The sequence below is a fragment of the Hypomesus nipponensis genome, chromosome 19 (genome assembly GCF_054491055.1).
Source record: "Hypomesus nipponensis isolate SF chromosome 19, ASM5449105v1, whole genome shotgun sequence".
NCBI classification, from domain to species: domain Eukaryota; kingdom Metazoa; phylum Chordata; class Actinopteri; order Osmeriformes; family Osmeridae; genus Hypomesus; species Hypomesus nipponensis.
The window spans coordinates 20,600,001-20,605,000 of record NC_140379.1 but is presented as its reverse complement, the minus strand read 5'-3'; the positions used below and the strand labels follow the sequence as shown (position 1 = coordinate 20,605,000).

The 5,000-nt window shown below is 47.2% G+C and overlaps 6 non-coding genes and 9 pseudogenes across 6 annotated transcripts; all 15 read left to right on the top strand.

Moving 5' to 3' along the window:
- Window positions 1–148: 148 nt before the first annotated feature.
- Window positions 149–266, top strand: LOC146250624 (5S ribosomal RNA; annotated as a pseudogene).
- Window positions 267–438: 172 nt separating this feature from the next.
- On the top strand, window positions 439–557 carry LOC146250623 (5S ribosomal RNA). Its single transcript, XR_014733785.1, has one exon. It is a non-coding gene; the product is annotated as a 5S ribosomal RNA (ribosomal RNA).
- Window positions 558–723: 166 nt separating this feature from the next.
- LOC146250622 (5S ribosomal RNA) lies at window positions 724–842 on the top strand (annotated as a pseudogene).
- Window positions 843–1,018: 176 nt separating this feature from the next.
- Window positions 1,019–1,137, top strand: LOC146250621 (5S ribosomal RNA; annotated as a pseudogene).
- Window positions 1,138–1,321: 184 nt separating this feature from the next.
- Window positions 1,322–1,440, top strand: LOC146250620 (5S ribosomal RNA). The gene has a single exon (XR_014733783.1). It is a non-coding gene; the product is annotated as a 5S ribosomal RNA (ribosomal RNA).
- A 166-nt stretch (window positions 1,441–1,606) lies between these two features.
- Window positions 1,607–1,725, top strand: LOC146250619 (5S ribosomal RNA; annotated as a pseudogene).
- A 190-nt stretch (window positions 1,726–1,915) lies between these two features.
- On the top strand, window positions 1,916–2,034 carry LOC146250618 (5S ribosomal RNA). The gene has a single exon (XR_014732966.1). It is a non-coding gene; the product is annotated as a 5S ribosomal RNA (ribosomal RNA).
- Window positions 2,035–2,206: 172 nt separating this feature from the next.
- Window positions 2,207–2,325, top strand: LOC146250617 (5S ribosomal RNA; annotated as a pseudogene).
- Window positions 2,326–2,499: 174 nt separating this feature from the next.
- LOC146250616 (5S ribosomal RNA) lies at window positions 2,500–2,617 on the top strand (annotated as a pseudogene).
- Window positions 2,618–2,787: 170 nt separating this feature from the next.
- LOC146250615 (5S ribosomal RNA) lies at window positions 2,788–2,906 on the top strand. Its single transcript, XR_014733782.1, has one exon. It is a non-coding gene; the product is annotated as a 5S ribosomal RNA (ribosomal RNA).
- Window positions 2,907–3,362: 456 nt separating this feature from the next.
- Window positions 3,363–3,481, top strand: LOC146250614 (5S ribosomal RNA). The gene has a single exon (XR_014733781.1). It is a non-coding gene; the product is annotated as a 5S ribosomal RNA (ribosomal RNA).
- Window positions 3,482–3,651: 170 nt separating this feature from the next.
- Window positions 3,652–3,770, top strand: LOC146250613 (5S ribosomal RNA; annotated as a pseudogene).
- A 178-nt stretch (window positions 3,771–3,948) lies between these two features.
- On the top strand, window positions 3,949–4,067 carry LOC146250612 (5S ribosomal RNA; annotated as a pseudogene).
- Window positions 4,068–4,233: 166 nt separating this feature from the next.
- LOC146250611 (5S ribosomal RNA) lies at window positions 4,234–4,352 on the top strand. Its single transcript, XR_014733470.1, has one exon. It is a non-coding gene; the product is annotated as a 5S ribosomal RNA (ribosomal RNA).
- Window positions 4,353–4,518: 166 nt separating this feature from the next.
- On the top strand, window positions 4,519–4,632 carry LOC146250610 (5S ribosomal RNA; annotated as a pseudogene).
- The last annotated feature ends 368 nt before the right edge of the window (window positions 4,633–5,000 follow it).

Below are 5,000 nucleotides of genomic sequence, written 5' to 3'. Positions count from 1 at the left end.
TCTTGCAATATGCACAAGTAGTCCTTCATGAAAGGGGCTGGAAGCTGTTTTCATTTTGACACGAGAGAGAGAGAGAGAGAGAGACCACCTTGCATTGTCAATTGCCAAATCTGTATATGGATAAGTAGCCCATGGTTGTCAACTTATTTCGTACGGCCAAACCAGCCTGGCATGCCCGATCTCGTCTGATCTCGGAAGCTAAGCAGGGTCGGGCCTGGTTAGTACTTGGATGGGAGACCGCCTGGGAATACCAGGTGCTGTATGCTCTTTTGCTCATTCACTTAGAAACTGAAATCTTGCAATATGCACAAGTAGTCCTTCATGAAAGGGGCTGGAAGCTGTTTTCATTTTGACACGAGAGAGAGAGAGAGAGACCACCTTGCATTGTCAAATGCCAAATCTGTATATGGATAAGTAGCCTATGGTTGTCAACTTATTTCGTACGGCCAAACCAGCCTGGCAACGCCCGATCTCGTCTGATCTCGGAAGCTAAGCAGGGTCGGGCCTGGTTAGTACTTGGATGGGAGACCGCCTGGGAATACCAGGTGCTGTATGCTCTTTTGCTCATTCACTTAGAAACTGAAATCTTGCAATATGCACAAGTAGTCCTTCATGAAAGGGGCTGGAAGCTGTTTTCATTTTGACACGAGAGAGAGAGACCACCTTGCATTGTCAATTGCCAAATCTGTATATGGATAAGTAGCCTATGGTTGTCAACTTATTTCGTACGGCCACAACAGCCTGGCAACGCCCCATCTCGTCTCATCTCGGAAGCTAAGCAGGGTCGGGCCTGGTTAGTACTTGGATGGGAGACCGCCTAGGAATACCAGGTGCTGTATGCTCTTTTGCTCATTCACTTAGAAACTGAAATCTTGCAATATGCACAAGTAGTCCTTCATGAATGGGGCTGGAAGCTGTTTTCATTTTGACACGAGAGAGAGAGAGAGAGAGAGACCACCTTGCATTGTCAAATGCCAAATCTGTATATGGATAAGTAGCCTATGGTTGTCAACTTATTTCGTACGGCCAAACCAGCCTGGCAACGCCCCATCTCGTCTCATCTCGGAAACTAAGCAGGGTCGGGCCTGGTTAGTACTTGGATGGGAGACCGCCTGGGAATACCAGGTGCTGTATGCTCTTTTGCTCATTCACTTAGAAACTGAAATCTTGCAATATGCACAAGTAGTCCTTCATGAATCGGGCTGGAAGCTGTTTTCATTTTGACACGAGAGAGAGAGAGAGAGAGAGAGAGAGAGACCACCTTGCATTGTCAAATGCCAAATCTGTATATGGATAAGTAGCCTATGGTTGTCAACTTATTTCGTACGGCCAAACCAGCCTGGCAACGCCCGATCTCGTCTGATCTCGGAAGCTAAGCAGGGTCGGGCCTGGTTAGTACTTGGATGGGAGACCGCCTGGGAATACCAGGTGCTGTATGCTCTTTTGCTCATTCACTTAGAAACTGAAATCTTGCAATATGCACAAGTAGTCCTTCATGAAAGGGGCTGGAAGCTGTTTTCATTTTGACACGAGAGAGAGAGACCACCTTGCATTGTCAATTGCCAAATCTGTATACGGATAAGTAGCCTATGGTTGTCAACTTATTTCGTACGGCCACACCAGCCTGGCAACGCCCCATCTCGTCTCATCTCGGAAGATAAGCAGGGTCGGGCCTGGTTAGTACTTGGATGGGAGACCGCCTAGGAATACCAGGTGCTGTATGCTCTTTTGCTCATTCACTTAGAAACTGAAATCTTGCAATATGCACAAGTAGTCCTTCATGAATGGGGCTGGAAGCTGTTTTCATTTTGACACGAGAGAGAGAGAGAGAGAGAGAGAGAGAGAGAGAGACCACCTTGCATTGTCAAATGCCAAATCTGTATATGGATAAGTAGCCTATGGTTGTCAACTTATTTCGTACGGCCATACCAGCCTGGCAACGCCCGATCTCGTCTGATCTCGGAAGCTAAGCAGGGTCGGGCCTGGTTAGTACTTGGATGGGAGACCGCCTGGGAATACCAGGTGCTGTATGCTCTTTTGCTCATTCACTTATAAACTGAAATCTTGCAATATGCACAAGTAGTCCTTCATGAAAGGGGCTGGAAGCTGTTTTCATTTTGACACGAGAGAGAGAGAGAGAGACCACCTTGCATTGTCAAATGCCAAATCTGTATATGGATAAGTAGCCTATGGTTGTCAACTTATTTCGTACGGCCATACCAGCCTGGCAACGCCAGATCTCGTCTGATCTCGGAAGCTAAGCAGGGTCGGGCCTGGTTAGTACTTGGATGGGAGACCGCCTGGGAATACCAGGTGCTCTATGCTCTTTCGCTCATTCACTTAGAAACTGAAATCTTGCAATATGCACAAGTAGTCCTTCATGAAAGGGGCTGGAAGCTGTTTTCATTTTGACACGAGAGAGAGAGAGAGAGAGACCACCTTGCATTGTCAATTGCCAAATCTGTATATGGATAAGTAGCCCATGGTTGTCAACTTATTTCGTACGGCCAAACCAGCCTGGCATGCCCGATCTCGTCTGATCTCGGAAGCTAAGCAGGGTCGGGCCTGGTTAGTACTTGGATGGGAGACCGCCTGGGAATACCAGGTGCTGTATGCTCTTTTGCTCATTCACTTAGAAACTGAAATCTTGCAATATGCACAAGTAGTCCTTCATGAAAGGGGCTGGAAGCTGTTTTCATTTTGACACGAGAGAGAGGGAGAGACCACCTTGCATTGTCAAATGCCAAATCTGTATATGGATAAGTAGCCTATGGTTGTCAACTTATTTCGTACGGCCAAACCAGCCTGGCAACGCCCGATCTCGTCTGATCTCGGAAGCTAAGCAGGGTCGGGCCTGGTTAGTACTTGGATGGGAGACCGCCTGGGAATACCAGGTGCTGTATGCTCTTTTGCTCATTCACTTAGAAACTGAAATCTTGCAATATGCACAAGTAGTCCTTCATGAAAGGGGCTGGAAGCTGTTTTCATTTTGACACGAGAGAGAGAGACCACCTTGCATTGTCAATTGCCAAATCTGTATATGGATAAGTAGCCTATGGTTGTCAACTTATTTCGTACGGCCACACCAGCCTGGCAACGCCTCGTCTCATCTCGGAAGCTAAGCAGGGTCGGGCCTGGTTAGTACTTGGATGGGAGACCGCCTAGGAATACCAGGTGCTGTATGCTCTTTTGCTCATTCACTTAGAAACTGAAATCTTGCAATATGCACAAGTAGTCCTTCATGAATGGGGCTGGAAGCTGTTTTCATTTTGACACGAGAGAGAGAGAGAGAGAGAGACCACCTTGCATTGTCAAATGCCAAATCTGTATATGGATAAGTAGCCTATGGTTGTCAACTTATTTCGTACGGCCAAACCAGCCTGGCAACGCCCGATCTCGTCTGATCTCGGAAGCTAAGCAGGGTCGGGCCTGGTTAGTACTTGGATGGGAGACCGCCTGGGAATACCAGGTGCTGTATGCTCTTTTGCTCATTCACTTAGAAACTGAAATCTTGCAATATGCACAAGTAGTCCTTCATGAAAGGGGCTGGAAGCTGTTTTCATTTTGACACGAGAGAGAGAGAGAGACCACCTTGCATTGTCAAATGCCAAATCTGTATATGGATAAGTAGCCTATGGTTGTCAACTTATTTCGTACGGCCAAACCAGCCTGGCAACGCCCGATCTCGTCTGATCTAGGAAACTAAGCAGGGTCGGGCCTGGTTAGTACTTGGATGGGAGACCGCCTGGGAATACCAGGTGCTGTATGCTCTTTTGCTCATTCACTTAGAAACTGAAATCTTGCAATATGCACAAGTAGTCCTTCATGAAAGGGGCTGGAAGCTGTTTTCATTTTGACACGAGAGAGAGAGAGAGAGAGAGAGACCACCTTGCATTGTCAAATGCCAAATCTGTATATGGATAAGTAGCCTATGGTTGTCAACTTATTTCGTACGGCCAAACCAGCCTGGCAACGCCAGATCTCGTCTGATCTCGGAAGCTAAGCAGGGTCGGGCCTGGTTAGTACTTGGATGGGAGACCGCCTGGGAATACCAGGTGCTGTATGCTCTTTTGCTCATTCACTTAGAAACTGAAATCTTGCAATATGCACAAGTAGTCCTTCATGAAAGGGGCTGGAAGCTGTTTTCATTTTGACACGAGAGAGAGAGACCACCTTGCATTGTCAATTGCCAAATCTGTATATGGATAAGTAGCCTATGGTTGTCAACTTATTTCGTACGGCCAAACCAGCCTGGCAACGCCCGATCTCATCTGATCTCGGAAGCTAAGCAGGGTCGGGCCTGGTTAGTACTTGGATGGGAGACCGCCTGGGAATACCAGGTGCTGTATGCTCTTTTGCTCATTCACTTAGAAACTGAAATCTTGCAATATGCACAAGTAGTCCTTCATGAAAGGGGCTGGAAGCTGTTTTCATTTTGACACGAGAGAGAGAGACCACCTTGCATTGTCAATTGCCAAATCTGTATATGGATAAGTAGCCTATGGTTGTCAACTTATTTCGTACGGCCACACCAGCCTGGCAACGCCTCGTCTCATCTCGGAAGCTAAGCAGGGTCGGGCCTGGTTAGTACTTGGATGGGAGACCGCCTGGGAATACCAGGTGCTGTATGCTCTTTTGCTCATTCACTTAGAAACTGAAATCTTGCAATATGCACAAGTTGTCCTTCATGAAAGGGGCTGGAAGCTGTTTTCATTTTGACACGAGAGAGAGAGACCACCTTGCATTGTCAATTGCCAAATCTGTATATGGATAAGTAGCCTATGGTTGTCAACTTATTTCGTACGGCCACACCAGCCTGGCAACGCCTCGTCTCATCTCGGAAGCTAAGCAGGGTCGGGCCTGGTTAGTACTTGGATGGGAGACCGCCTAGGAATACCAGGTGCTGTATGCTCTTTTGCTCATTCACTTAGAAACTGAAATCTTGCAATATGCACAAGTAGTCCTTCATGAATGGGGCTGGAAGCTGTTTTCATTTTGAC